General features: G+C 46.9%; 1 long non-coding RNA gene across 2 annotated transcripts; it reads right to left on the reverse strand.

Annotated features, from left to right (window-relative positions):
* Positions 1-7700: 7700 nt before the first annotated feature.
* On the reverse strand, positions 7701-25449 carry LOC143392971 (uncharacterized). 2 transcript variants are annotated; one of them, XR_013090433.2, is made up of 3 exons: positions 24931-25449; positions 17558-17703; positions 7701-8437 (listed from the first exon to the last, which is right to left on the reverse strand). It is a non-coding gene; the product is annotated as an uncharacterized LOC143392971 (long non-coding RNA). The 2 variants fall into 2 exon arrangements; XR_013090432.2 differs by lacking the exon at positions 7701-8437 and adding an exon at positions 14784-16107 and having other exon boundaries at positions 24931-25448.
* Between the last annotated feature and the right edge of the window lie 773 nt (positions 25450-26222).

A 26222-nucleotide genomic window follows, 5' to 3' on the forward strand; every position in this document is an offset into this window, starting at 1 on the left:
ACCGGAGATAGGAAACAGGCGTCAAGGAATGTAAAGAAGGAGTAAGAAGTTACCTGAAAGTAATGGAAAAAAGAAAAGAGGAGGCAATAGGAGATTTGGGCTGTTACTGGGGAAAGAGAGTGAAGGAGGGGAGGTGTGAGGGCCCAGCATCTAGGTATGAATGAACCAGCAAACGTCAGGTGGAAACAAGATGAGCTCCCACATAACTGCACCCCATCTCAGTCTAATCTGGCTAAATAATGAACCCATGCAAGAGACAGCTACTGATGGGTAGATTATATGAATATACGTTCAAACTCGTCTGCACGGTGCGAGCATACACAACCACACATGTACACTCCCATACACACACACAAAATCATGCATAATGAAGAAAGTGAAGAATAATACAATATGATAAAATGATGTTTGAAAAAAAGTTAAAATTTAAAGAGAGTTTTTAAAAAGTGAGAGAGTGAGGGGGAAAGGAAGAAAAAAAGAAAAAGAAAAAAATCTTGATGAGACAAGAAAGGGCTTATTTCCACTGAGGTGGTCAAATCTGTTGGCAGAGATAGATTTTTATTCTTTTTTACCCCCCACATTTTGGATTATCATTCTTTATCTTTGTTTTGGGCCATGTGCTTTTGGACATTGTCCCGTGTTCCTTGACTGGCTGCCAGATGAGATAGGAGCTCTCAGCTTCCAGTCTCCCAGTACTGGGTGGGATAGACTGGGGAGTGCTGATGAACTGCCTAATCCCGTAGCAGGGTGACGCAGAGTTCGAGATTGGAGAACCCAGTTGTTGGTGTTTGGATTTCAGTAGGGTTTGGAATTCTGTTGGTGGGTACTTGAGATTTGGGGCACTCCCCCTGTTGGTATGGAGCTTCCTATCCCTGCTGGGCTTCTGGACCTCAGGGACTTCTGGGAAAGATCCACTTTTCCAGCACAGCGACTAAGTCTCCAGCAGATTCTACTTCTCCTCTGTGGATGTGCCTTCCCAGTGTCCACCCTGAAGTGCAGATGCCCTTGCACGGCCTCAATGAGCATCTTCCCAATAGCTCTTGTGGGGTGCCAACTATTATAGGACTTTTCTCCCTTGGGATCCAGAGGCTGAATGGTCCAAGTAAAAGATTGTTTGTGCTGTTTTAGTCTCTCTGATTCAGACACCCTCTGGGAATTTTGAGCTGCTGTTCACTTTCCTTGTGAGTTCCTATTTATGGGTCACACCAGCTGAACAGAGACAGCTTTCAGCGCCTGGGAACCTTTTCCTCACCTGCTGGCATGTGCCACGAAGCTGCACCCATGGAGGGCTCGCCGGGCCCGTGGCACATTTTCTCCCCAGCCGACTGCTTTGGATTTGTTTTCTCTGAAGCATTTTCCCCGCCAACCCTATGTCCATTAAAATCACCCTTCCTCTGCAAACCCCAAGTTTCCCTGGGTCCACCTTTCTTCGGCTTTCATTTCTTTATCCACCAGCCACACACCTCTTCTGTCTGAGCTCCCTGCCAGCCACAGTTGGCACATCTCTAAGGTATTATTTCTTATGCTCAACTTTCTGTAGCTCTATGAATTTTTTTGAACTTTACAGCTCGGTATTACGTTTCAGTGAGTCTCCTTTGTTACTCGTCTCACCGAGGAGCAGTTTTCCTGGCTTCGTGTGTCTGGTGTTGAGGACCTGTTGGGTCATTCTTCCTCTCTCTACTCCACCATCCTGACTTTAGCAGATTTATTTTCTTGACAACACTTTTTCTTGTCATTCTTTTTAATATCAGTCCCTCTGGAAGAAGGGTAGGTGTGTATCTTTGTGATTTTCATTTGCATTCACTTGATCAGAAATGATATTGAATTCCTTTTTATATCATCTCCTATGAAGTCACGAGATCAAATTTGTCCAATTTCAAAATCAGAGGCTAATGTGCACTCAGAATCTTCATCCAGATTCTCCATTCACAGATGCTGGAGAAGTTAAAATCTGACTTGCTGCACACTTGTTCTGTAAGTATTCTAATAGTGCATTGGCCCTTATGCTTCTGCTTTTTCTTGATGACCTTTACCATAACATTTTTTCCTTCCTCCTAATAGTGCCCATGTCTGCCATAGCCAAGAATTTTCGGGAACTTCAAAGAAACAAGGTCAGCCTTAACCGGTTCTGACTGCATCCTGTATTTATTTTTTGTTCAGGACTGATTTGATAAAGTCCCGGGTTCTAAGTGGAACTCAAAGGAAGGCTAGGCTGTCCCTAATCTGGAAATTTCAGTAGGATACCTGCAGTTGGTGTTCCAAGATTCATTCAGCACAGTTCTGGACTAGTTCTCTTGTTTATAAAGATGGTAAAGGAGAACCCCAGGATTTCTCTGAGATTTGGCCTTTATTTATTTTTCTTATCTTTATTATTTTTTAAATGTTTTAGCTGTAGATGGACACAATATTTTTATTATTTTTTTTATTTTTATGTGGTGCTAAGGATCAAACCCCGTGCCTCACACATGCGAGGTAAGCGCTCTATCACTGAGCCACAATCCCAGCCCTTCTTATTGTTTTTAAATTGGTCTATTATGATTGCGCACACAGTGGGACTCACTCATTTGGTCTGTTTCGTCCCCCACACCTTCCCTTTCCTCCCTTCCCCCTCCCGTTCCCTCCCACTGCTGAGTGCTCTCTGTTCCATTTTCACGGGGTCCCTGTCCTTTCCTGTTTTCTCCCTAGCTTCCACATGAGGAAACACAGGACCCTTGACTTTCTGAGACTGGCTTATCTCCCTTAGCCTGTTGTTCTCAGCCTCAGCAACTTAGTGAGGCCCTAAACCACTGGATTTGGCCTCTATACCACTGCTGCCTCTTTTTCTGCTGTGACAACTGTATTTTTTTGTATTTCAAAGCAGAAGTAAAAGGACATCCTTGCCTCATTCCCAGTATTAAAGGGAAGACGTTCAGCCTTTTTTCATGATGCTAATGGCACATTTTATGTGGGTGCTCTCTACCTCCATTCTTGTTTTTTGGATAGTTTTTGTCTGTTTGGGGGATTTTTGGTTTTTTGGTTTTTTTTTTGTTGTTGTTGTTGTTGTTGTTGTTTTTGACTTTTGGTTTTTTGTACTGCAAATTGAACCCAGGGGCACTTAACCACTAAGCCCCATCCCCAGATCTTTATTATATTTTATTTAAAGACAGGGTCTCACTGAGTCGCTAAGGGCTTCACTAAGTTGCCAAGGCTGGCTTTGAACTTGCAATCCTCCTGCCTCAGCCTCCAGAGCCACTGGGATTACAGGTGTGCACCACTGAGCCCTGCTGGATAGTTTTTTTGTTGTTGTTGTTTTTTTAACCTTGAATCCAGGTGTTGAACTTTGACAAATGCTTTTTCTTCCCTAATTGATATGATTAAGTGGGTTTTTTTTTTCTTATTTGGCCTGCTATGTAGATTACATTGTCTCATTTTTTAATATTGAATTAAAGCTTGCATCTCTGAATTAAGACTCATTATATCATGATATAAAATTGGGTGTATGTGTGTGCTGGGGATTGAAATCAGGGATGCTTTAACACTGTGTTACATCCCAGTTCTTTTTATTTTTTACTTTGAGACAGGGTCTCACTAAGTTGCTTAGGGCCTTGCCAACTTGTTGAGGCTGCCCTTGAATTTGTGATCCTCCTGCCTCAGCCTCCCAAGTTGCTGGGATTACAGGCATGTGCCACCATGCCCAGCTTCTTTGTGTATGTTTATATTGTTGATTTTCATTTGAAAATAATGTGTTAAGGATTTTTGCATAATATTTACGAGTGATGTTGGTGTATAGTTTTGTCTCTTTGTGTTGTGAATGTCTGATTTTGTTTTCAGGGTAATGTTGGCTTCATAAGATAAAGGAAGGGTGTCTCCTTCTCGTCTACTTTCTGGAAGTGATTATGACGGAAAGTGCTGATCCTCCTTTTAAATTGGTTTCTTCTTCTCTCTCTTTTCTGTTCTACAAAATCCCCTATCCCAGCCTCTCAGGGGCAGAAAAATTTCAGAGAGCATGGCATCACTTATTTGGATCCAAGGAGAATCAGACCATTAACACAGAAAAGAAAAAAAAAATACCTGTTTTTTGTTTGTTTGTTTTTACTTCAAAAAGAAGTGTTCTTAAAAGGTGGGTTTTAGTCCCTCTGTGGCAGCAGGACTGAGGGAAAGTCAGTTTCTTCCCTGGGCCTCAGTTTCCCCAACTGTGTGGTAAATCGGGGTTGGCCCTTCTCCTGGTGAGCACCCACACACGGCGGTGCTCCGTGGAGGGCGGTCATGCGTGGACAGGTGCCATGCAGGAAGGCAGGCCTCTCACTTGCCCTCTTCCTCCAAAATTTGCAGCAGATGTTCTGACTCACTCACTGTCACAACTGGACAAATGAATCATTCGCCTTTTCAGAGACTCATACCACCCCCAAGAAGGTTCTCACACCCCCGCCAGGGGCTGGGAAGCTTTCTTGTTTATAATATCGTGCTGGTCCCTTGGTTTGGGGGCATTTCTCTTCTTCTTTTTAAAATGATTACCTCTTTCCCTCCAAGTTGCGGTGACCCTGACATCTTAACAAGAACTGGGGTGTCCGGGCAGGGCAGGCAGTGAGCTGTGGCCCCTGCGGGAGTATTCTTTAGGCCCGTGAGGTGCAAATCAGGTCTTTCTGGTTCCGGGGGCTCGAGCTCACTTAGAGGCCTCGCTGCTAGAGGTTTCTGGGGAGGGTTCACACTGGCCCAATCTGAAACTGTGTTGGCCCGTTCCCGCCATCTGTCCCCTGACCCTCTCGTCTTTCTGAACACCTGCTTCCCTCTCCTCCCGTTTCCTCCTGCTGACTACGCTGGGGTTCGCCGGTCCACACGGGCTTCGGCCTTGGGCTGAATCACACCTCTGCTTTCCAGGTCTCCAGCTTGCAGACAGGAGGTAAGATCATGGGACTTCTCAGCCTCCATAATGGTTCAAGCCAATTCTTCATGATGAGTTTTCTCTCTCCCTCTTTCCGCGTACACATGCATATGTATACACACACACACACACACACACACACGCACGCACACACAATTCATCATGTCACTCTATAATATATTACCAAAGTCTGTGTGTCCTCTCTACTGCACCATATCGCCTGTTTCTCTGGAGGACTTTGGCTAATACAGTCGCGTCTGGCAGCCAAGCTGTTGAAGGGAATGCAGGGCATGCTTTGACCCAGAGGACCCCACCTTCACTCCACCTGCTTTGATTTTTCCTGTGGATGTACCCACGGTTAGTCACTGTCCAACTCTTCCAGCCAGATATTTTTCGGGGTTCAGCTTCTGAATGACTTTGGAAAGTGCACCTTGCTTTACACTGTTGCCCTTCTCCCCCTCCACCCTGTCCCCTCATGGCTGTGGATTATCTATTGCGGCCCTTGTGAAGTACTTCATCCATGTCCCTCATCAGCTTTGGGCTTGACAATGACCAGTCAATGACCACATCTAGATGGGAGTTTCAGATGAAATGAGGTGGCTGCACTCCGCTTCTTCCCTGTGTGCCCTTTGCCACGTTATGTCCCAGGATGTGTCTCAGGCCATTCCTTTAACCTGCCTGGAGCCCAGAGGACAAACACAGGTGGTACACACCTGAACTTGACCTCTGCCCAAAGCCCAAACCTAGAGAGCCCAGAAGAATCGCAACGGACACATGCCCCCGTGCTACGTGAGTCAGAAGTGAATCTCTTTGTCTGAAGTCCTGCAGATTTCAGGTTTGCCTGTGACCACAGCAAAAGCTGACTCAATAATCAGGGTGACAGTTGGGAGACACTGCGCTGACTTCACAGCAGCCCCTCCCCTGGTGGGGATGGCAAGGCGAGAGGGGATTTTAGCTACTTAGGGGACAATATTTCTCTTCCTGTTTCCGTGTTGCTGGGCCAACTGATTGCACACTGTTAGTTCCCAGGCTGTGGCTATTTCTCGATGCCCGGCTAATAAACAATTGACTCTGAGCAGAGCAGAAAGAACTGAAACTGAAACTCTCAGAGTTCACGCAAATGCATGTGCAGGCGGTCAACAGGTGTCCGACGGCTGGCCTTGGCTTCAGAATGGCTATGGTAAGTGGCTCTACAGTGAGACGACTGCCCCCTGGAAAGACAGTCCAGTTTGCTGGTCTCAGTGATGAGTACTAGCTTTGAACACACACACACACACACACACACACACACACACACGCACACACATATTTATTATGTAATGATAATTATATGTGTTTTACATAATAATTATATATAAAATATATATATTTTTTATATATTTTTCACTAGGGATTGAACCCAGGGGCACTCTACCAGTGAGCTACATACCCAATACTTTGTATTTTTTACTATTTTGAGGTAGGGTCTTGCTAAGTTACCAAGGCTGGCCTCAAACTCGAGATCCTCCTGCCTCAGCCTCCTGAGTCACTGGGATTACCGGGGTGCACCACCACGTGCAGCTGTACTAGTTTTGATTTTGAAGTCTTGGATAACCATTCTGCTATTACATAAAAGTGAATTTTCCATGAGAGACAATGAGTTCTTTTCCCGTGGACATCTCCTTTCTGTGTCCACGGGGCTTGATTACGGGTCTTGGGCTGGGAGTGTGAGGGGAGACCGGTCCCTGCTCTAAAAGGTGCGTATCTGGCTTGGGGCCCTGGGCTCACACATTTAGCCTCGAATCTAGGCTCTAGCTGGTGAGGATGAGGGGAGCCTCCAGCTGTGGGGATGAGGGTTTGGATCCTTCCAAGTCGCAGACATCATCCCCTCTGTCCCTCCTCTTCCCTTCACGGTCCTTTCCTCCCAGGTCAAGATGCTTCTTGCCTCACCCCTGTGCTCTGTGAAGTATGGAGTCCCAGCAACCTCGGTTTTCTGTGTCAGGGAAGTTCTAGGAAAAGACTTAATTCAGCTCCGTGGAGTTCAGCTGAGCTCGTAGTTATTGGAAATGGACAGATCCTGGAAGGCCCCTGTCTCATCCAGAATAAGGGAGGTTCTGGAAGGGCGTTGCTCTGACCCGTGGCCACACCTTGCCCTCTTTCCTCATCCAGGCAGAGGCCCACACTGGAATTCCAGCTCCACATCATATCCACAATGCCCTGGCCATGTCCTTGAACGTTTTGAAGATGGAATGAAAAACCCCTCCTTCTTCCCAGATGGAGGCTCTCTGGCCTTGCTATGGCCTGAGTGACGTGGCCACTTAGGCTGAGAAGCAGGAGGAGCTGGACAGGGGCCTGGCCTTGCTGATCCTCCCTTCTCCTGTGCTTATTTCCTTTGCCCCGTTCCAGGCCTGGCCTTTGGCTGGATCCTGGTGTTGACGGGAAGGAGAAGTGAGCACACAGGACCTGCTCCTGAGCTCAGAGGGCAGAGGGCGCTCACACAGGTAGAGGGAGCTGTGGCCCAGCCTGGTCCTGGCAGGGAGAGGGGAGGTTCCACGGCCTGGTGCCCAGAGAGCCAGGCTGGGCAGGTTGTGGGGGTGAGACCCAGACATGCTCAGCAGCAGAGGCCGGAGCGGGTGCTGTGATGAAGGGGAGACAAGTCACCCAGTGGTCCTGGGGCTGGGCAGAGCCAAGGGGAGGGGAGGATGGTGAGGGAGTGCCCTTCAGGAAGGCCTGCAGGCTGCCTGCAGTGGGCATCAGGTACCCTGACGTGAGAGGAAGTTCATGACCAGCCGTGCCCACCGGCAGGCCCCTGTGGTTCTTGGGACTGGATGTGTAATGACAGGGACAGGAGATGGGGAGGCCAGTCAGAAGGCTGGGGTGAGAGGTCACAGAGGCTGGAATAGGAGTTGGGTGTGGAAATGAATCAGAAGAAACTTCTGGAGTCTGCACTGGATGGACCTTGTGACTTTATATTGGCATGAAAAAGAGGGCAAAGTTGACCCCTCATCTCTGAATGGACAGTCCGGGTTCGCGGATGGAGGGGGGTTTGTCATCCACTGACGACAGGCTCCAAGTGGGAGAAAAGCTGAAATTCTCTCAAATTTTGAAGCTGCAGTGCCCAAGGTGGTGAGGGTGGGCGGAGAGAGGGAGGAGGACGTGAGGAAGGCAGAGGGGAGTCAGGACCACGGGGGAAGCAGACAGGGAAGGTAGAGAAGGGCACAGTCTTCCCGCTGATGATCTTGGGCAAGGCCCTCTCTGTTCCTCAGTTTCCTCATCTGTTCAGTGGGATTCTTTGCCCTCCCTGGGTAGAGGGAGCTGTGGCCCAGCCTGGTCCTGGCAGGGAGAGGGGAGGATGTGGGATCACAGTTACTCTAGGCTGAGAGGCCTTCTCCTTGCCTGGAGACCACCCCTCAGTGCTGGGAGTCAAATGGCCCCATAAGACCCCACTGTAAGGCTCCAAACCCATGAGGCTGTTGGTACTTTCATCTCACAGGTGGCATCTGAGGGATAGGTGTCAGGTTGGAGGGAGGATGAGGTGCCTGATATTGTCATGCAGGAGCACAGGACAGGAGGACGGATGAGGGCCTGAGAGTCCACCTGCAAAGGACAGAGAGCTTGCTTGAGCCTCACCTTTGCAGTATTCCTCCCACATCAGCAAGGGCGCTGGTGCGTCTAACAGTACATCAGCACTCTTAGGAGCACAGGTACAACACACCTGCGCGTGCACATCTGCATCCTCAGTGCACACACACTTGACACCCACCCAGACAAGCCTCCCTCTCCCATTCCACAAGGTCATGTTCCAGGCTTCCACACTGAAGGTCCCCCATGGAGGGGAGGGAGCCCTACAAAGTGGCAGTGGGGCTGTGGATCCCGAGGGACACAGCGCTCTTTCCTCCACACGTTCTCACCAGGTGACGAACATGAGCAAGGAGGAGCCCCCTGGCTGAGCCTCTGCTCCCCAGTGGAAGGTTCCCCGGGTGCCTGGAAGCCTGTCTGACTTTCTCTGGCTTTTCTCTTTCAGCCCAAACCTGGAGATTTGATTGAGATTTTTCGGTTCGGCTATCAGCACTGGGTCGTCTATGTTGGAAATGGTTATGTGGTCCATCTGACTACCCCAAGTAAGTCCAGTTGAAATGCAATTTCCAGAATACCTGGGAGTAACACAATGAGAACCACTGAAAGACAGATGAGCAAGGGAAATGGGAGTGGGGACACCCATTCCAGGGGAATGCTAGGCGAGATTATGCATGTGTATGTCCCGTGGGGTAGGTGCAGTGGATTCCCTCGGTCCTGCCAGAACAGGGAAAGGGGCCGTTGGCTCCTTCAGTGAAATGGGTTTTCTAAGTATAGGATTATGTCATCTGCAAACAGTGATAATTTGACTTTTTCCTTTCCTATTTTTCTCCCTTTTATTTCCTTTTCTTGCCTAATTGCTGTGGCAATTAGCACTAGTACCATGTTGAGTAGAGGTGGTAAGAGCAGACATCCCTGATTTGTTCCAGATTTTAAAGGAAACATTTTCAGTTTTACCCCATTTATTACGATGCTGGGCTTTGGTTTTGTCTATCTTATTCCTTTATGATTCAGGGTAAGGCCCTTCAATTCCTACTCATCCCAGTGTTTTTATCATGAATGGGTGATAAATTTTGTCAAAGGTTCTCTGTATCTATAAAGATGGCTCTGTGATTTTTGCCCTTAATTCTATTTGTGTCATGAATTAATTTGTTCATTTGCATATGTTCAAACATCCTTGCATCTCTGGATGACTCAACTTGATTATGGTATACAATCTTCTTCATGCGTTTTGGAATGTGGTTTGCTAATATTTTATCAAAGATTTTTGGATCTAAATCTTTTAGGAATATTGGCCTATAGTTTTCTTCCTTTGATGTGCCTTATCTGGTTTTGGCATTGGGGTGATACTGGTTACGTAGAATGACTTTGGAAGTGTTCCACCCCTTTCTATGCCATGGGATAATTTCAGAAGTATTAACATTTGTTCTTCTTTAAAGGTCTGCTATTCAGCTGAGAATCCAAGTGATCCTGGACTTTTCTATGATGAAAGACTTTTTATTACTACTTCTAATTCATTGCTTGTTATTATTTTTTAATTTGTTATTTTGAATTATACATAACAGTAGAATGTATTTTGACCTACCATACATACATGGAGTATAACGTTCCCATTATTGTGGTTATACATGATGTTGAGTTACACTGGTCATGTATTCATGTATGAACATAAGAAAGTTATGTCCAATTCATTATACTGTCTTTCCCATTCCCACTCTCTCCCTCTTTTCCACTCCCCCCATCCAGTCCTGTGACCCTTCACTCCTCCCTCCCTCCCTCCCTCCTCCTCTTATGAGTCATCATCCACATATTAAAGAGAACATTTGGCCTTTGATTTTGAGGGATTGGCTTATTTTACTTAGCACGATAGTCTCCAGTTCCATTTATTTACTGGCAAATGCCATAATTTCATTCTTCTTTATGGCAAATTAATATTCCATTATATATGCATACCACATTTTCTTTATTCATACATCTGTTGAAGGGCACCTAGGTTGGTTCCATAGCTTAGCTATTGTTTCATTGCTTGTTATTGATCTGTTTAAGTTTTCTTCTTGATTCAATTTTGACAGGTCATACTTGTCTAGAAGAAACAAGAGGTAATTCTAATTACCTCACCTCTGAATGTGACCTCACATTCTTCTCTAGAAGCTTTTCAAATTGTATCCTTTCTCTGTATGTTAAGCATTTTAATTATAATGTGTCATGGAGAGGTTCTTTTTTGATTCTGTCTATTTGCAGTTCTGAATGATTCTGCATCTACATGTCTATCTTATTCCTAAGGTTTGGAAACATTTCTGCTATTATTTATTTCACTGAAAAGTGTCTTAATGCCATTAGCCTCTATCTCCAGGACCTCTTTAGTTTCAATGACTCATAAATTTGGTCTTTTAATGTTGCCGAGTTCTCCTAATCAGGCTGTTGGTTGTTATTTATTGTCTCCAATACTGCCTGAATGGCCCAGCTGAGAGCCTGTCCTCTGTGTGGTCTACTCTATTAGAAACTTTCACCTGGATGTTTTGTTTGATGCATTGTGTCTTTCATTTCCAAGGTTTCTACTTGGCTTTTTTTCAGTATCTCTATTTCTTTACTGTACTTCTCATTCATATCCTGCATTGACTTCCTTAACTCATTTAGTTGTTTTTCTGCGTCCTCTTGGGATTCATTGATTCATTTTTATAACCATCCTTTTTAATTCTTTGTCTCGTATTTCATCTACTTCAACAACGTTAGAGTCAGTTGCTGGTGAATCATGAACTTTAGGAGATATCATCATGTTGGGGTGTTTTTTTTTTCAAATTTCATGTATTCTCATGTCTATCTTAATGTTGGTCTCTTAATGTTGAATTTTGTGCATCTGTGGAGACACACACAGTCTTCTCTTGGCAAAGTATTCCGGAATATCGGGGTTGGGTTTTGTGGATTTTTCAACATATTTCCAAATGGGTTTTGTAGTATGGCTTCCCTACTATTCCTCTGGCGATGATTAGTATACTTTGACGTGTGCGTTGAGTCAGAGCCAGAGGGTCCCACTTTCCTGGTAGGTGTCACAAGAGTGGGGTCCTTCTTGTAGATCTAGCAATTGTGTCGTGTACAGCAGGGTAGGTGGGTGCACCCTACAGGGACAAAGGAGTGGTGTAGTCTGGAGCCCCTTGTAGGTGGTGTCCACAGTGTCTGTGCTATTTCTGTTTTGCTGAGGAGTGGACGTCCATGAGAGGGAACAGAGAGCCCCCCCACCAGACATTCCTCCTTGGGGCCTGGCTTGGGGTTTTTGTTCACCTCTTCCTTATATTAAAGTATCACTGAAACTTGCACTTGGTTATTTTATGTGCATCATCTCTTCGCTGGGTTTTGGGTTTCGTACTGTCCCCATAGTGTCCCAGCGCCTCACAGAAAAGGCAGAAACAAACAACAGCAAACAGTGAACAACATACAGCATTAAAATAACTGAATAGATACCTAGTGCTTACTATGCCAGCCACAACAGCAATTACCCGGAAACCGAAAGAGCAGGGTGAGCCGTTGCCAAGAGCGACAACAAGGAGCAGCCATGAACTAGATCTGACATTAAACAAAGAGCAGGCGTCCACCACCCCATCCACAGAACCAAAAATCACGACAGGAGTGGTGGGGGGAGGGATTAAATAAACCCAATAGTTCCCTGGGTGTGATGGTGCACGCCTGTAATCCCTGCAGCTCAGGAGGCTGAGGCAGGAGGATCGTGAGTTCAGAGCCAGCCTCAGCAACTGTGGGGCGTAAGCAACTCAGTGAGACTCTGTCTCTAAATAAAATACAAAATAGAATTGGGGATGTGGCTCGGTGGTCCAGTGCCCCTGAGTTCAATCCCCAGTACACCCACCCCGCCAAAAAAAACCCAATAGTTCTAAAGGATGGTAAATACAGGTCATTAAGAGAAAAGAAATACGAGAGGGAGGCAGAAGAAATCTAGAATATTCAAAATGTGAACAGGGACAGCAAAAGAGACGCAGCAAGTGATGGCGATAAAGGAGGAAGAGGAGAAATGAAAAGAAGAAAACAAAATAGAGAGGAAGAGAACTTGGCTATTAGAGGAAGATGAAAGCAAGGAAAGGAAAACAATTTTTAAAAAAACCCAAAACAAACAAAAACCCCCAAATCTCAAAACACAAAGAAAAATTACAAACAAAAAAATGTTAAAAACGAGAAAAAAAGAAACAAGTATATTTGTGTGTGTTTATCCATGAACCAATCAGCATAACACACAACACCACACACACACACACACACACACACACACACACACACACACAGAGAAGAGAAGGGAAAAATAGAATGAGTGGTCAAACTGTCAGCAAGGATGGTGTCCCCTGACTACACACAATTGCCCTTCTTTGCATTTCTTGTGGGTGTACTGACCCCTTGGAGAGAGAGGAGGGGCTGGGAACTCCTCTTTTTGTGCTTCTCGCTGAGCTGCCTGCTGGAGCGGCCTCCACTGCGGCTGCTGAAGCAGCGCTCAGCTTCCCTTCTCACCAGTAGGGGGCAGGATGGAGGGGAAAGGACCCATGATTGGAGCTTGTCCCGCAGACCAGATCCTCGCACTCGCAGGGTGGGGCGCTGCAGAGCGCTAGAGGGGAAGCTGCAGTGACTGGGGTTCAGCTCTAACCCAGCTTTGTGGCTTTGTTGGTGGTCTTTGCTGTGGAGAGCTGGGCAGATGCTGATCGCGGCTGGGGCTTCCGGAGAATTCTCCTAGTGGAGTGGGGAAGAAACCCTCCAAGGTCTGCACACCCATGAATGTGGCCTTCCCAGGCTCGGTCCCTGAGTGCAATCACCCACCTATTCTGTTTCCCAAGCCTCTTCCTCTGGTCACTCGGAGGGAAAGCAAGTTGCAGTCCTTTGCAGTCCTTTTCGTATCTCTGCGCGAATCCCCCGAGTACAACCTTCTCGGTGTCTGCCTTAGTCACATTCTGCTAGTACACCCTGGGCCACCCAGCAGGCTCCTGCCAGGTCAGCAGGGATATTGCTAGCATCTCCCAGGATCCTTAGCAAGTTGCCAAGCGGCCGCCTCGGGAGGGCTCTCCGCCTCCGTTGTCCATTTGCCAGTTGAGAAACAGAGCACATTTCCAACACCAGGTCAGACTGCTATTCCGTTCCACAGGTGCTGGATGTGTCCCCTGTGTCTCTCTCTCTGTGTTGTCCCTCTCCTCTGCAGAGACCCAGTTCTGCTACCACTTCCACAACCAGCTTGGCTCCACTGTACTCGTTCTCGTCCTTTGTTCAATGCACCTGAATTTCTGGGTCTCTAAGAGGCTCCGACTGTCTGGGAGTCAATTCCAGTGAATTCCTTCTTTCACCCAACTTGCTGAGAAGTGGCATTCCCACTGCTGGATCCTGAGCTCCCGAGCAACTGGAACTGCAGCCTTTCTCTAATCGGCCACCTTGAGTTTTGCTGATGACTTATTTAACTCTTGGAGTAGATGCAGCTGGGTAGCAAAGCCCGTTAAGAGGAGAAATCAGGAGGCAGATGTACAATAGTTGGTGAAAGAAAAAATCAGATGCTGGAATAAGACTGCCAAATGAAGTGCAGACTGGCTCCTGACCTCAAGGGCAATGCCACCATAACCACGGCTATTCTTTTTTCACCATATTTGCATGTGCAGGACATCGTTGCCTCACTCTCAGAACAATATATTGCCATTTTATCAGCTTTTCACAAGAGATCACCTCCCTGAGCAAAGTTATAAAAATGCCTGAATTGATGGTAAATGGTAAATCGATTAATCCAGATAACACTTTAGAGGAATGGTAAGACAGCACTTGGGAGTAGGGACACAGGCTGCTTCCCAGGCTGTGGATAGCTTTTAAAGAGGATTTTCTTTAGAGGATTCTGAGTGTAAACATCAGGCTCAAAATGGAAATGGGAGGAGGGGAGGAACATGCCTAACCATTAGGCTTATTAGTGGCTATCTCTAAAAAATCGGGACACACCTTAGGACGGACTTTGGACTCCATCCTGTGAGAGCTCTTCTGTGATCCTAGGTGCCCAGAACTGTACCAAGTCATTGGACAGAAGACACTGGCACCAAGAATTCCCTAAAGTCAGAGCTCAGCCCAGTGGAAGGAACCCGACCTCTAGGGCTTGGGAGAAGCGATTTCACATCCTGATTCTAATACTTTCCTTAGCCCAGAAAAAACTGATAATTTCTCTCTGGGTCCAATAGTGCTTGTTAAATGGAGATCATATTTTCCATTGAAAAATCAAAAAGGAGATTCAATCTAGTCGGGTATGAAAAACCAGCACAGCATCATATCTGGCAAATGGTGACTAGTGAAACCAACTTGCTCTCCTTCTGAACACACAAGCATACAAAGATGACCAAATAAGAAACACTTCATCATCATCACTTGTAATAGCCAAATACCTACATGACCAGCAAGAGGAGATGGACATACAAAGGATGCACTTGCTCATGGTAGAATACCGTGGCCACCACTGACAATCACAGCGTCCACTGACTTGAGGAAATTCTCATGTCTTATTAACGGTAAAACAGAAAAATCTGTGGGTCCTTCACTCACATTGGTGAAATGATAAACCCGAAAGCTCAACAGCGGATTCCTTCTGTCCTTTCTTGTCTTACGCGCATCGCTCTGTGCCTCACCTTCCTCTTCAGCTCCCAATGAGCATGTCTCTGATTGCAGGTAAGAACCCTATAGGTGGCTCCTCCAGCCCCTTCTCCGTCCAGGGAGGCAAGGCAATGGTGAAACGGGAGCAGCTAGAGGATGTGGCACGGGGCTGTTCCTATCAGATCAACAACTACTTGGATGACATGTACCAACCACTGTCTGCAGAAAAAATCATCAGTTATGCTGAGAAGCTGATTGGCAAGGAGATATGGTACAACGTTCTGGGCTGGAACTGTGAGCACTTTGTCACCCATCTGAGATATGGCAAGTCGCACAGTGAGCAGGTAAGACCCTGTGTGGGTGATTTGTCTCTTTTGGAGGGGGCGGGTGCTTGGGTAGGGCTGAGTGGGCTTTGTAGCCAGAGGGGAGAATCACCAGGAGTGATGTAAACATGTTCTTTTCGAGACCTGTGGGCTGGGAGTCAGGATGACTGTTCTCAAACCCCAGACCTGCTACTAATCCACAGGGGGTCTTTAGGGAGGTCACCTCCCCCTCTGGGCCTCAGTTTCCCATGTGCAGAGGAAAGGATGGATCAAGGACTTCAGAGGGCCTGGCCAGCTCTGGTGTGGGCTTCCTCACCTCTGAGAGACACCCCAGAAATAGCTCCTAAAGCCCTGTGAACCTTCTGGATACCCAGAAGCATGACATTTTTATTGAGCTCCCAAGTAGCACTCAGGCAAGGGGGGTACTCAAGCCTCATGGATCTGCAGCAAGAGCTAGGGAACATTTTTACATAAGATCTGTGTCCAGCTGCCATTCCTTACCCCTCCACAGCCCTTCAACTTTGTTGCCTTTAGACACATTGCTAAGAAGTGGAAGACTGGATTCAAACCCCAGCTCTTTCTAACTGGAGTGCTGCCTCTTATCGCCACATTATGGCATCTCCAGGACCCCAGGCCTGACTCATGGGGTGGATGGGAGGCCTTCATAGGATGGATATGATGGCAGGAAGAGAAGGTCTGGGAGGTAAACCAAGAGTTTGTGTGGTGACAGGATGCTTGAAGTGTCCCATGGACATCCAGGTGGAGCTGTGGAGAGGAGTCAGAGGTTAGGACTGAGATGAACTGAGGCAGAAGTTTCCCGGCTGCACTCGTGAGCAGTGCACAGTGCACCACTGGTGTCTGAGGTTTCCTCTGTCTCCCCTCAGCTCCTGCCTTGGTCCTCTCTTTGCAGGGGTAAAGCTCAGGTACAGCCCAGACTAGAAAACTGGCTCCAGTCTGACCCCAGACCTCTGACCCAGGAAGCCAGACACAAATGCTCTTGCTGTCTGCCCCAAATCAGGAACAAATGTCCTGATCCAGGAAACTGACTCACCAGGGTTCCATGGGCCCATTATCAGGATGAACCCAGATAGGCCCAACACGAAGAAGTGGCCATGATTCAGGAAATGGAGACCTCAGGACGGAGTGATCTGGGCTGACCAGGGGAAGGGAGAGAAGAAGATGAGGTGGGTCCCCCTCCCCTGGGAGACAGGACAGTGAATAGGGCCTCAGGAAGGCAGGACAATGACTGGGACCTCCAGGTCCTTGGGAGGGTAAAGGAGGATGCTACAAGAGCTGCTTGCTTTGCAGGTGGAACTTCTCATAATGGGGACAGAATAGCCCTCTGTTATTCAGGATCCTGGGCGCAGCTGAAGAGGAATTTTTTTTTTTTTTTTCCTTGAGGAGCAGACACCAAGAAACAGTGAAAACTTGAAGCAGCCACAGAAATCTTGTGCCAGAAGTGACTGTGGAGACGCCAGTCCAGACGGACCTCACCACCCACCAGCTCCTCTGATCTCCTGATCCCCGCTGTCGGCATGGCAGCCCTTAGACCCTCCCCTTTCTCGCTAGCCCTCCCTCATGGCTAAAGGAGAATCAATAAATGTGTTTATCCTTCTGTGCTGTGGGATGTCTGAAAACCAGAAAGGAGGAAAGAAACTGACTGAGCAGCTGTTGGGTGGCTCCAGCAACTTCCAGCTTTGTAACCTGGGGGAAAGCTCGACCTCGGGGCTGACTTCCTTCCTCTGTAATATGGGGCAATGAGCTGCTTGGGGAGCATCCTACTCAACAGCTGGGAAGTCTGGCTTGAAGGGTTTTAGCAAAGGCGAGGGAGGCACAGTGGCCTGTGCCCATCCTGAAGGAGGGATGGTCAGAGAGGAAGCAAGAGGTCAGAGGTGGGGGGTCCCCTCAGCGTCTCCTCTTACCTGTTAGGGTCTGTAAACAAGTCAGGATGGCGCCTGGCATTTTGCAGAGGGAGTGGTTTGTGAAGTAACGCCAGCGAGCCATTAAGTGTGGAGATTCCTGATGGGTTGACTGCTGTATCTAGTTTATGTTAATTAAGATAAGCTGTGTGGAATGTATATGTACCCCTCCTGTCCTACAATAAAGGGCTCCCACTCCTGCTGTACCAATCTACACAAGTTGCTCGTCACCCCACCCCTCACCCCCCCACCCCACCCCACCCCTTATTTTGCTGCAGCCGGACTGCGGCACTTACCCCCAGGGCAGATGTTGCCACCCACAGGTTGCCCCCTTTATACATTCCCTTTTAGTTCTTCTCTCTGGGCAGGACCAGTCAGGCTCTTTCCTTGAGACTTTTCTAGAAGATAGCATGCTCAGTCTCTGTGCTCATTTCCCAAGTGCCTGAAGAATAAAAATAAAAAGGATTGAGGCTAATTGCCCCCTGAAATCTCCTCAGGAGGGGCACTGTGCTGAAAAGGGTGGTTACTGTATTTACCTCTGATCACCAGATATTTTTCTAGTCAGCACACTGAATATTGGGGATGAGTTTTTCTTGGAAATATTAAGGACTTGATAACCAGCATAATCGGAGACTAGAAATGACGACTCAGTGATGATGGTTTTAGTGTTAGTATTGGGACGTGCGTTGGCTTTAATTGTCGGGGTTTTTAGCCCCCGTTCCCTCCTGACCTGCGGGAGAGATTGGGGGAGCACGCGCCGACCAGGACGGGCCATGAAAGGTAAAGGTCAACTGGCCGCCATACCCAGCCCTCCCTCGCCAGAGGACAATCAGAGGCGCCAGGGAGAAGAGTCAAAGCAGGATCTCATTTATTGAGAAAACACACACAGCTAATATAATGTACAGGAGCCACTCAGGGTAAAGGTGAGCAGGGTGGGGAGAGTTCACGTGCACACCCATCCCACAGGCAGTAATGGGAGCTGTCCGTGAAGGCAGAAGGGTTCTGAGCCTATCCTAGAGGTGGTCCGATTCTTCATCACAACCCACGGCAATGCCTTCTGGCTAATCGCCAGGCGCTATCTTAGCCACCTGTGGCCCCAGGACTGGGAAGCAGGTAGCAGCCAGCAAGTTAGGTTTCCTCTTTTCTAATGCAACATGCCCCACGTTACATCATGCCCTACATAAAATATTTTAGAGACCTGTGTCATCGTTATTGCTGTGACAAATACCTGAAGAAAATAATTTAGGTAGGGAAGATTTATTTTGGCTCCTGGTTTCAGATGTCTAGTCATTGGTCAGTTTACCCCGTTGCTTTTGACCTGAAGTGAGGCTGAACATTGTGGAGAGTAAATCTGTCAGCTGAGGGCCATGAGAAGAGAGAGAGAGATGAGTGCACAGAGAGGGACAAGAAAATCCTAAATAGCCTTCCAGATTATGCCCCCAGTAACCTACTTCCTTCTATTAGATCCCACATTCTACTATTTCCACCACCTTCCAGAAGTCCATTCAATTATCAATGGATTAAAATTCATTGATGAAGTCAAAAGGCCTCATGATCCAATCACTTCCCAAAAGTTCCACCTCTAAATATTGATGCATTGGGAACCAAGCTTTTAACCCATGAATCTTTTGGTGACACTTCATATCCAAATTAGAAGGTTCTTCCCCTGTCCCTGAAAGGCTCATATTCATCTAACAATGCATAATGTATTCATTTCATTTCCAAGTGTCACCAAATACTGAACAGTATATACTCCAGCACTATTCAAAAGTCCAAGTCCAAAGTCTCCTCTGAGACCAAAGGCAAACTCATAACTGTGACCCCCTATAAAATCAAAAAGAAAGTTATATACTTCCAACATAGAATGGCACTGTTAGACCAGGATGCAAGAAAAGACCACTGACTCCAATTAAAATCAAATTAAAGCAAGCTTATTATTTCCACCGGCTGGGCTGCCTCTCCCACCCAAAACCGTGGGAATAAGACAGCAGCAGCAGCTTTCCTGCAGCCCAGCTTTATAGCCCAGAAAGTTATACAAAGGGGAGTTACAGATAACAAAACTCTGACGAGCATAACACTAATCATGTTTACATTTTTGCTGACCTCGATATCAGAATTTATGAAGGTCATTAGAGCCTCAGAAGGGGTTGTTATCTGGCCCGGGAAGGCCAAGATTTGTGAGGCGTCACTAAAGTTTCAGAGAGGGCTGCTATCTGGTCAGAGAGCCAGGCATGGGTGAGTTCAAGGCACAGGCAAGCATTCCAAGCAGGTTCAGAATTTGCAGTAATTTTTAGTAAAGCCGAAATTATCTTTTCATGGCTTTGTGGCGAGATGGCTCCCAATTTTAAGAAAAGATCAGGTTGGGTCTATCAGCACTCTGTGTAAGAATAGGGCTCTAAAAAGAAGAGATGTTACCAAAGAAAGATTGAAACTCTGTAAGGCAAACATTAAATTCTATAGCTCCGTGACCAGCATTGGTAGCACCAAGAGAGATGTGAATTCCAAGAGACTTGGCTTCTACTGCAGCCAACATGGCCTCTCTCTGGGACTGACTCTGCCCACTGCCTGCAGATGTTCCACATTTCTGGCATATACAGCGTCCTGTGGTCTCTGTTGCAGCGTCAACTTCACTTCCACAACTCCACATATCCCTCTTTCCACTGGCAAACCTCCCAAACTTTCCTTTCAAATCTGGGTGGAAGCCTCCGTTACCCTAAAATTCTTCATGCCTGCAAAATGGGTGCCACATTGAAGGTGCCAACACTTGCCACCAGCAGGAGCAGTAGCTGGGGCCCTTAGACCATGGCTGCAGAAACCTCTGAATTCCTGGATGGCTGATCATGGTGAAATGAATCCCGGGAAAACAACTTCCAAGGTAGCCCTGTGGGAGCAGTGTACCATGAACTCTCTTCCTAAAGCAAAGTCTTTCAAATGAGTTTGTGCTTTTACACCTTTGAGCTGGATGGGTAGGCTCTTCAGGATTCCTGAGATGCCCTCAAGGCATCTTTCCTATTATCTGGGTGCAATAGTGTTAATCTCTTCAGTAATCAGATCTTCCTTGGCCATGATTTTTTACATGCACTTTTCTGGCCGAACTGCAAATATCTCAAACATTTCGGTTTTTTGCCACCGGGTATACCCATGTCACAGTCTGAAGGCTGTATTGCCTTGAAATTTCCCCTGTACTGCCTTGAAATTAGTCCATCACTTTTAAATGAAGTCTCAGTAAAAGTCTCAAATTTTGTGCCAGAATGTAACTCATGGGACCTTGAGTCGAATTTCCAGTAGAGTCTTCATTCCCACCTGAAACCTGAGGAGCACAGTCTTATTATTTACATTCCTGTTGGCATTCAGGTCTCTTGAGATCACATCAAAATAGCCCATTAAGCTCGGTTTACAACAATCTAAGGTCTTTAGCCTGCATCTTCAAACTTTTCCAAAGGTCTGCAAAGTAGTTCCAGAGGTTCTGAACCACATGGCCATGGCATAATCACAGCTACAGCTGCCGGTTTTATGGATTCGTCAGCTTTTCAATTTGGTGACAAATAACTGAGAAAAACAACTGGAAGAAAGATACATTTTGGATCATAGTGTCAGAGGTTTTAGTCCAGGACCAACTGATTTCATTGCTTTGGGCCTAAGCTGAGCCACAGAATCAGAGCAGAAGGCATGGTGGAGGGAAGCTGCTCAGCTCGTGGCAGCCAGGATGGAGAAAGAGAGAGAGCAAACTGGAAGGGGCTGAGGACAAGAAATACCCTTCTAGGGCATGCTCCCCATGCCCGCTTCCCTAAATTAGGTGCCACCTCCTGCTGCTTCCACGGCTTCCCAGTAGTCCATTCAGCTATCAATGGATTAATCCACTGATAAGGACAGAGTCCTCATGATCCAGCCACTTCCCAAAAGCTCCACCTCTGAACACTGCCACATTAAGGGCCAAGCCTTCAACCCATGAGGCTCAGGGGTCACTCCATGTCTAAACCATAATACCTCCCCACCCCTGCAGAAACAGAATGGGAGAGAGGGGCCTGAGCCTGTGTCTTAAGGGGTGGCACCTGAGTGCACCTGTTGTGGTCAGCCTCTGGGTTGAATTTCAAGTTGCCCAATGCTGACATATGAGCAAGGGAAGCCTGCCTGGAGTGGAGCTTTCATGCAAGGCATGGACACAGCGCCCAAAAGGCAAGAGGACATATCTTCATTTGGCTTCCAGGACAGGATGGACAACAGCCCAGTGCCTCCTTAATGATCGCCTGTTTAATTAATCCCTATGTGTTCCGTGAAAATTGATCAGAAATGTGCTTTCACTATAACTAAGGGTGAGGTTTTGGGGCCCTGGCTAACATGAACTCATTCAGATTCTACAGTGCGTTGGGTATCATTATTTGCCAAATATTTCTATGTGTGAGCCACGATGACTCAGCTTGATTTATCTCAGTGGGTGGCAACAGACTCAGGCTACCAGAACTTTAAAGTATTTCTAAATCTTAAGGTAAAGACAACTTAACACAGAAAACTTGTCCTTTAGAGGACAAATCTCACTACATTTGGCAAACATGTTTATAAAACCCACTCCTCTTACCTGCCTTAAAAAAATAATCTTTACTGGTTAGCAAACTGCCAGAGGAGTTGCCCAAATGGAGACTAGTGCATCTTTAGATTAAGAGAGTGATTGTAGGAGAGTGGACAGGATCTATACCTAATGAGAAAGACAAACCATAACACCTTCCAACACTAGTGCATGCTGTTAACGCTTGCATTTCATAGAAATGGATCGGCAGGAAGAGAACAAAGTGCAGAAGAGGTACACAGAAGTAAACAGGCACCAAGCTCGGTGAAACACACCTGTAATCCCAGTGCCTCAGGAGGCTGAGGCAGGAGGATCCTAAGTTCAAAACCAGCCTCAACAACTTAGCGAAGCCCTAAGTAACTTAGTGAGAACCCTGTGGCTCAGGGATTAAGTGCCCCTGCATTTTATCTCTGGTACCAAAAATAAAAAGTCAAACAGGCAGTGAAGGAATCTGGGACAGAGGTTTTAGAGGAGAAAGTATATGAAGGGAAGACAGCAATTAAGTGACATTTGATGGTTGGCAGTGAGAATCTATCTTTCCGTTTACTTTGCAAATTACAGCAATGCTTTATGTTAAACTGGACAAATCTACTAGTGTGCCTCTTTAATTTTAAGTCACACATACCAAGAGGTGGTGGGGGAGGGAAACCAAATAAAGCAGCATTCAGGAAGACGACAGACAAGGAAAAAGTGGCCAAGGAGAAGAACTGGTGGCAGGTAAAGTTTTCAATATCAAGGCCACGGAAGATAGGACTCAGCAAACCAAAGTCACCATTTCCACATTACCCTTTTTCTTCTATTAACTACTGTGAAAATTACAGTCAAACCAACCTCACACATTTTTATGGTTTATGTTTGGATGACTTCTCCTGCACATGCTTCCAACAGAACAAAAATGGAAAACCCAAAGAGTTCCTTTCCACATAAGGCACAGGACAAAACTGGCCCCATTTACATAGTTGAGGCAAAAATGAGTGTTTTCCTGGCTTTGGGCTTTTGCTATCACACATCCATAGATTATAGGGACTCAAGCACATTATCCCTGGGCTAGGCAGAAACTTGGGCTCCTTCAAGATCAGGTTCCTGTGTAGCAGGGCTGAGAAACTACAGACCCAAGCTAGGCCATTTCAAGGTCAAGCTGACTCCCATGTAAGCAGAAAAACTGATAATGACACATCCATTGCCTGGTACCTAAACTCCCACCAAAAGGGGGGGGGCATGGTAACTTGATTGGACTAAAAAGTGCATGAAGAGCTCACAAACTCTGAGCACCTTACCCAGGATTGGGTATGGAACTAGCTTTCTTAACCCTGAAGATTCGTATAAACCCCTAGACAACAGCCATCTCCGGTACCCTCTCTTGGGACCCCTCATCCTTTGAGAGCTCCTCTTTCTTTCTATTACTCAAATAAATCCTGTTACTTTGCACTCACCTTGTGTCCAAAGAATCCAACCCCATGTTCCTTGCTACATAGGGTTTTTTTTTTCAATTTTTTAAGTTACATATAACAATAGACTATACTATGACACAATTATAAAAGCAGGGAATGTAACTTGTTCTAATTCAGTCCCCAGTATTTCCCCTTCCCTTCCTTTCCTCCCACCCCGTTCCCTTCCCTCTACTCTATTGATCTTTTTTTTAATAATGTTGGCTTTTTTATACCTTTATTTTAGTTATTTATTTATATGCGGTGCTGAGGATCAAACCCAATGCCTCACACATGCTAGGCAAGTGCTGTACCACGGAGCTACAGCCCCAGCCCTAGTTTTTGTTTGCTTGGTTTTTTTAATTAGTGTGTCTTGTGGATGTACATGATGGTGAGATTCACTGTGGTATATTCATATATGTACATAAGAAAGTTAGGTCAAATTCATTCCACTGTCTTTCCCTACTCTTTCCTTTCTTTCATTCCCCTTTGTCTTCTCCTCTGGTCCTTCTTCTATTCTTTTTTTTTTTTTTAACCTGTCCCCCTACATTTTGGATTAGCTTCCACATATCAGAGAAAGCATTTGACCTTTGACTTTGGTGGACTGGCTTATTTCACTTAGCATGATAGTCTCTAGTTCCATCCATTTACCTACACAGGTTTGGATGTTGGTAAGAACTGGACAATGATACAGCTGAAATGCAGTGGTGGGCTGAGCAAGGACATTTAAAAATGAGGTCATACACATGGCTTTTCTATTCATTTTTTGAAGAAAATTATACTAAAGTCAGCAAGCAGTCACACATGGAAGAACAAATAAAATAGGTAGATTGAATAGTTATGCTGGGAACAAAAATGTCTGTTTAACAGAGTTTCAAATGGACAGAGTGGTTAATTTTGTAGCAAGAAAAGAAAGGGGTGGCAAGCAGCAACAGGGGGAGCAGGAGAAGGCTGGGCAACCTTTGCTCTTGCACCTGTCACACCTCCTCTGCTGAGGATCTACATTTTCACTATTGTGCTCTTTTACTGCGGCCTTTAGACAGATCTCTTCAGCTAAGGTAAAGAATGCTTTTCAATATTTATATTCGCGTTTCTAATAGTCTCCAAAAAAAAAAAAAAAATCTAATACCAGGCTCCTTTGCCATCTGTACTCCTTTAAGTACAACTCTTATCTTTCTCAGCACCCTTTATTAGAAATACCCAGGGGCAAGGAATCAAACGAGTGCGCTGGGAAGTAGGTCCTCAAGGCCAACTATTACTTCTGCTGAACCGTGCGCTTCCGAACCTGGAGGGCCCGTAAGCACACTGCGCAGGCAGTCCGCGGGTTTTTAACCCCTAACGCAGCAAGCACCGCCCCCTTGATCTGATAGGAGGAGCCCCGGGTTACAGTCTTTGTGATTGTCTAATTTTAAAAATGGGGCGGGCAAAGGGAAGGACGATAGTTAAAATGACGATCATTGGATCTGACATCCCAATTAAGGCTAAATACTATATTCTGAAAAGGGACATCAGACTCTATTTCTCCCAATTTGTTTCCTAGCAACACTCTGCCGGCTCTTCACTGGCCTGCCATCTACGTTTCCAAGCCACCTCCTGGTGTTTGCAAAACTCCTCCCATTGGCGATGTCACTTACTCCTCCTTTCCTGCTGCGTCCCCTCTGCTGCTTGACCTTCTTACCTTGTGATTCAACGGGTTTGATCTTAAAGTCTAGGCCATAAAGGTGGTAAGAAGTCATCACAGAAGAAGGAAAAAAGGGCACGGGGCTTCCCCACTCCGGAGTCCCCGATGCAGGCAGCTAGAAAAGCAGGAGGTAGGTCTTTGCCCTTGGGAGGAGCGGCGCAGGCTCTCTCCACATGGCCCCTAGAGACGGGTCCTTCTCTCCAAGGCCAACTCCTCCCATGGGCGCTCCTGGGCCAGAGGACTCGGGAAGCACGCAGAAAAGGAGGGCTTGTGAGGACACGGGTGACCTAAACGCCTGGAAGGTGGCGGCGTCCCAGAGCAGCGACCGCGGCTCCACAGCCTCTTCCAGCCGCTTCATGGGAGCTGTGGAGTCGGAGGGGACGAAACAGCCCCCAGTCCCCACTCATAGCTTCTCAGCCCAACGCTCCGACCGGCCAGCGAGCGGCTCTGCAGTGGAGGGAGCGCGGGGGGCTGGAGCACAGCCTCTCCCAGCAGCCACTCCACATGAGGTCGCCCCAGGACAGCGCAGGAAGAGCCACCCTAGCTGAGCACCCAGCTGCGCAGCCACCAGCCGCTTTTCCCGGTAACTTCTCACGCCTGCCGCCTGCCGGCAGGACCAGTGCCCGCCAGCCCTGGTCCCACCTTGTCAGTTGTCCTCAGCAGAACATGGACTTGGAAGGAACAGACTAAATTGAAGCCACAGCACCTGAGACATCCAAGATCAAGGTGCTGCAGACATGGTGTCTAGACACCTTCTTCCTCGCAGGCAGTTGGTCCCTTCTCACTAGGGCCACACATGGCAGAGGGAGGGAAAGAGAGCTCTGGTCTTGTAATGCCAGATTTGTGGGATCCCAATAGACCTCCAGGAGCCGAATCCGATGCAATCACACAAGAGTCTTTATTGCAAGCCCCAGACTGAACTCACAACCGTTCCGACGCAGCGGTCCCAGGGAGTGAGTCCCTGCCCTTTGTTCAGTGAGATTTATAGGTTTTGGGGGTACTATATGCGTCACAACATCACACTGCAAATCATTCCATACCACAGGAAAGTCAAACAACAACTCTTAACATTGATCAGCACATTCACTGGTGGGAACAAGTTGGGTAGGGGTGATTAGTTAGTACAAGTTCCTTTGAACTGATTGGTTTAAGCCATGAGGGGTGTACATGCTAAACTACATGGTTTCCCGACATGTTATCTACCACCACAAACTACTGGGGGATCATCTGGCATCCCAGGTATTTTCCCTGTCTCATGCTGATTGGAGGTTGCTAGGGGGGTTGCTATG

The sequence above is a fragment of the Callospermophilus lateralis genome, chromosome 2, assembly GCF_048772815.1.
Source record: "Callospermophilus lateralis isolate mCalLat2 chromosome 2, mCalLat2.hap1, whole genome shotgun sequence".
NCBI lineage: Eukaryota > Metazoa > Chordata > Mammalia > Rodentia > Sciuridae > Callospermophilus > Callospermophilus lateralis.